Genomic DNA, 6,190 nt, shown 5'->3' with positions numbered 1-6,190 from the left:
CACTTTTGAGTGTGCATGTGTGTTTGGCCAGTCGTCCCAGGCCGGCCAAACACACATGCACACTTAGGTTTCTCCAGGTGGGGTGTATTGAACAGCTGGGCTAGGGAAACAGCACAGACTTTCTGGTCTGAGCAGAGCGCCTTTTCAGCCCACTCAGGTCAATCCCCGTGCTGCTCTCATAAACATGATAGCAGCACAGGCATTGCACAGATTCTAAGGCTGCCCCAGTGCCTGTAGGGACCAGGAAGACCGAGTCGCGGGTGCCGGCCAACAGCCTCCAGGTATGTGTTTTATAAAAATATATATTATTACCCATCCCACACACACGCTCCCCCTCCAGTGCTCCTCCGCCCACCCACCACCTCTTCATTGTGCAGGCCGCCACTGAATATAAAGCAGATCTATCATCTTTCTCCAAAAATAACCAATATTTTTCATAAAATGCATATTTCATTTACACAATTCAATAGTTATTAATATTATGAAATATTTGATCAAATAAAAAAAACGATCTTCTTTTTACATAGTTGTTATTATTACATTTTGTGGATAAAAAATGTCAAAATAAATAGTCAGAGAAGGGAAGGGGACATGTGCCCCCACTCCACGAGCCTCTCCAGGCCCTGGCGACCCCATTCCCAGGGACCACGGTGTTTTATATGAATTGAGCCTGTCTGTCTCCAAGAAGATTCTGACTTCGGGAGCTGTTCCCTATCCCCTGCCCACCAGCCTGTGCCTGCTGTTGACCCACTTCTGCCAAGCTACCCTGAGTCCTCCTCTCACACCTGTACAGGCCCCTTTAAGTTTGTGGAGGGAGCCCCAAGACACCTCTATTTTGTAGCACCAGTTTCTCTGTGCCCTAATGGCCCAGTGTGCAAAAGACAAAGGCGGTGGTAAGAACACGGACTTTGTGCTGTGTATTCTTGAAACTTTAAAAGTGCTTATGTCCTATACCCATGACTGTTCACATTTACCTCTTCATTTCTGTGCTTTTGTACTTTAAGACTGATATTTTTTTTTCCCTTTGACTGTTTACATTTTTCTCCTAGTTTTCCCCTATACTTTGCTAAGGCCTGTTGAAGGTAATCCACCTCCACCTCCCTTTTGTTTAAGCAAGGTACAAAGGCAAAATACACCTCAGAGGCTAAGCAGAGTGTGTTTAAGAGACTGCTTAATCTGTTTTACAGTTTAAAAGTGTGTGTGGCACTCGTTTTTGGCTAGAAGAGTGATTTAAGTGTGCAAAAAGCAGTATTATTAGTGGCTTTAAATTTGGCCTTACCTGCATTGCTGAATTGGGTCTACAGAGTGCGGATTGCGCCTGTCTGTCTCCAAGGAGATTCTGACTTCAAGAGCAGTTCCCTGCTCCCTGCCCACCAGCCTGTGCTTAAGGTTGCATGCCACTTATATAAGTTTCCTACTGGTTGTTAAATTAGGGTTTCTATTGGACTTAGGGCTTAGTGTCAGAGTTCTGACTTGCTGATAGGTATGGGATTCTGATTGCCTCTTAGGGCTAGGGTTTCTATTGGACTTAGGGCTTAGGGTTAGAGTTCTGATTGGCTGATAGGTCTGGGGTTCTGATTGGCTCCAAAGGTAAGGGTTCTTATTGGACTTAGGGTTTAGCTTTTGATTGGCTGCTAGGACTAGTGTTGTGAATGGTTGAAAGGGTCTGGTCTCCTATTGGTCCTAGGTCTTAGGGGTAGGGTTCTGATAGGTTGAGTTAGGTTTGGGTTCCCATTGGCCAAAGGTCACCTGACCTCCGGCTATTTAACCGTCTCAACCAGGGCATTTCAGCCGGGGCGTCTGAGCTAAGTGCGGAGACGACAAGGGCATTTGCCTGTTTGCGCCTGCCCAGTACAGGTCAGGCCTATGGCCAGAAATGCTGCACTTTTTTCCATTCACCAGCCACCACCTTAAGCCATCAACGTCCACAAACATATTAACACACTCACAGCAAATGCACTCTACTCATTTACCACAAATAGACCGTAGCTACATTTCAATGTCCCTACACCCACACAAACAACATCTATACATCCTTCTACCCCATCTTCCACACAATGCCACCTTCACTCTCACACAAAACACCACTGTGTCCTATACCACTTAAAAATCCACACATCACCCACACAACACAAAGCCACACTATACATAATTTTAATCCATCCAGACACACACACACCCTACCCTGTTCATACAAACTAGCATCTCTACTCTCTACTTACTCCTAACAAACCCCTTTCTGTCACCACCAAACCTATGCTCAGCCCTGCATAATATCATCCACCAAACCCCTCCTCCTCTTTTTACCAAAGACACACAACCAAACAATCCTTACACTCCACTCTACCACACATATTACCTCTTCCAGCTATACAATCTAACACGAACACCCATAACTCTTTTCCATCACCTTTCACAAACCACATACACTCTTATCCAAAACACATCACCACCCCTTTACCATTTATCTTCCACGCACCAATAGTACTTTATATACAAATCCTTCTCAGAGAGTCACTACATCAATATCTCCTCTCATTACTCCACAAAAACAAAACATAACACACACAGCAACACAACAAAATCACACAAGCACAATTTCATAATTCACAAATTAGAAACATACACCCACTCCCACCTGCATGACTACACAAATAATACACATTCTAGACCATCTTTACTCCCAAATTCTCTATCTTCACCAACTACTACCACAAATACTCCAACACAACAATCATTTACCACCTTTCACCCATTGCACAATTTAGAGCCTTAAAACATGATCCACATGCCTCACCACCACTCCTAACGCATACATCTTCCACCCTAAACAGACACAAACAAAATAAACAACATGCCACTCTTCACAAATTTGCATCTCCATGTCTATTACACAACTAGGCTATTCTACAAAAGCAACATAGCTCACCAACTCACTCTTAATCACCATCTCCACCACCTACACACGCAATCCCAACAAAGTGCCTTCTAAGCCTGTTGGACAAGGAATATGATACAGGTGAACAACACTATTGCTACCCTCATACAGTTAATACCAGCACTAATGTGACATATGGTACAAGTTCAAAAAATACTGCTCTAGACAACAGTCACACCACCACCAAAACACAATCTCTAAACTGTTTACAAATCAATGCTCAATCACTCTCTAAAAACAAGCACCACATCTACAACCAACTCACTGACACACAACCTGACTTTCTCTTCATAACTGAATAATCGATGGGAGATGACATGGCTCCAGTGCTGCAAGAAGCTGTTCTTCCAGGCTATCAAATTATCATACAAAATTGCTTAAGCAAAAAGAGGAGGTGGACTAGCTGTTATTTTCTAGCAAACAATAAATCTCAACGAAGCTGATGACATTTCCATAAAAGGTTGTGTGGCCCTCATCACTAGATGCAGTTGTACGGCAACTTCATCCTGTAACTTCCTCCTCCTTTACATACCGCCACCTAGCAATGCAACATTCCCAGACATGTTTCTAGACACCGTTTCAAACCTTATAACACTACACTCCAATCTATGCATTCTTGGTGACCCAAGAATTTGGTTTAACAAACCCAATATGCCCCATCCAAAAACTATCATCACTGGCCTAGTCACACTGAACCTACTTCAAATCGTACACAAACCCACACAGATCGCTAGACACAGCCTTGAAGTCATTTTTGCAAATCCAGAACTAGTTACCTTTCAAACGATTACTCCAATCACATGAGCAGACTACTATTTGGATGCTTTCCAACATAAAACACCAGAAACCAACACACCTAAAACCACCTTACACGCATCCACCTATCGAGAGTGGTACAAACTCAGTTTTGAATACTTAGAAACACAACTAACATCCAACACAGATCTAGACACAATAAATTACATTCAAAACCCTTAAGAGTGGCTACAGGAAGCTTTTGACATCCAAATACCACTAAGAACAAAAAACAAGACAAAAGAAAATAAGCTGCTTGGAGAAATATTGTATTAAAAAAGATAAAACAACAAATTAGAAAGATCCAATGCAACTGGCTCAATACAAATAGCAATCAAGGCAAACTTCATACACGCAAACCTAACAGAATATACAAGTCAACAATCAACAAAGCTTTAAAAAAAGGTACTAGTAAGAATTATATTTTTTTACCATTCTACCGGTTAAAATTCCTAGGGGCTTGGTTTCAGCAGTTGGATACTATGGTCAGGAAGTTGATATGGGATGGAGGTAGACACAGGGCGTTGTTGGACACTCTTCGCTCTCCTCCTGACACTTGAGGCCTGGGGGTTCCCGCTTTTGAACTCTTTTATATGTCTGCTCAGTTACAGTGGGTAACATATTGGTTGGAGGGCTCTAGACGGGAAGAAGTGGGACAGAGGGGCAGAATTACTACACAGGTGGCACTACTGGCTAAACTGCTAGCTCAAAAGGTGGAGCTTCCAAGACCAGGGGTGCTGCTGTCAGTGGCCCTGGCATGTTGGAAGCACTGTCAGAGATTAACTGATCCACTATACGCCCCAGGCCTACCGTTGGCGGGCTTCCCTCATGACTCTCCGATTACGGGCTGTAGTACGCCACAGATGACAGTGTGGATGGACGTAGGGCTAACTACAGTTGGGGACTTCAAGCTACTGGAAAGGTTTATCACTATATAGCACATAGAAACCTACAGCGCCTATTGGGACATCTGGTCACACTAGACCGGGACAAAGTCAAAGTTTCAGGCCGACCGCGATAGAGCCCTGCGTGGCTATCCCTCACGATAGGTCTCGGTCAAAGTTTTTACTTTCTGACTTAGAAACGTTTCAGGAGCTTTTCTTCCCGGGGTCCCTCGAAGATCTCTGCCATTCTGGATGCGGTGAAGGTTCGCTGGCTTTCCTTGCGACGAGCACCCGGTCAAACTTAAGGAAGTCACACCTTCGGGGATTTCCAGCGAGACGAACCAGAGATCCCGTCCGGTTCTTGGTTGAAGTTGGGCGGTTTGTCTCTCGCAGTTAGTCCCGGTCACCACCTCTACGTTGGGACTTGGAAACCTTTACAGAGATTTTTCTCATGAGGTCTCTCAAGGCTCTTCAATAGGCTGGATTCGGTGAGGTTACGCCAGCTTGGATTTCCACCAACTCCCGATCAAACTCTAGAAGTCGGAACTCCAAAGCTTCTCAGATGGACTTTCCTGGCAGTTGAGGTTCGCCGACTTGGCTGGCCAGGTTGAGCCGGTCCACTTATGGAGCTTTTTTTCAAAATTGGTCCAAACTTCTGGACCTTCTTCCTGAAGTACCTTAGAGGGCCCCAAAGTGTCCAAAACTTACTCTAAGGGTCTGGAAGCTATACGATGGTACTTAAAAGTTTGGTACGTCAATTCCCATAATCCACTTGGACAAAACCCTTACAAATCCACTGGTAGTACTCCAGGCTGGGGATTCTTGGTAGTGATGGTCCAGGTGAGCTTTGTTAACCTGCAGCTTGTAGGGAGTCCACTCTTTAGTCATTTTGAAGCAGGTTTTATCCATGGGGCTGTAGTTCCAGGTTGTGCAGCAAGCATTGTCAGTCAGAGTGCAGGGCCTGGTTGGTGCAAATCAAACTTCCAGCAAGGACCCTTCTTCTTCCTTAAATTTAAAGAAGCAGACCTGAGAGGCTCTGCCCCTCTCAGATGCTTATTCCAAGTGCTCTGGGTCAAGCAGGAGGACACTCATGTCTAATGAGGTACAGGGCAACACCCCAGAATATGACCATATTCTCCAAAGTGTGGCACTATAGCCTCTCAGAGAGCACCATTTCTCCAAAATTCAACATGGCTGATTTTACAGCAGAGAGACAAGCCAAACTTCTGGATAGTCCCTCCTCCTTGCATTTGCTAATTCCTTCCTTAATCTTGCCATCTGGCTGGGTTCAAAGAGTAGGGGTGTAAATGAAACTGGCTTCTCTTGCCTGTCTCCTCCTTCAATTGAAGATAATTGTTTACGACCTCTCCCCCTGCTCTGGCATTCCTATGTAGCAGAACCCTGTCCTCACAGAATGGCTCCTTAACCCCAGGGTCTTCTTATCACCTCAACAAAACAGCCTGACTAATCCACTTAACTCTGACCAAACAGTACAGACCACTGGAAGGCTGAATTTTGCCTTACAGACAAGAAATTCTCATAACATCTTGGATAAATTCAACAATAGCATATT

This window comes from Triturus cristatus, chromosome 3_1 (genome assembly GCF_964204655.1).
Source record: "Triturus cristatus chromosome 3_1, aTriCri1.1, whole genome shotgun sequence".
Taxonomy (NCBI): domain Eukaryota; kingdom Metazoa; phylum Chordata; class Amphibia; order Caudata; family Salamandridae; genus Triturus; species Triturus cristatus.
Note: the sequence above shows the minus strand (reverse complement) of the source record.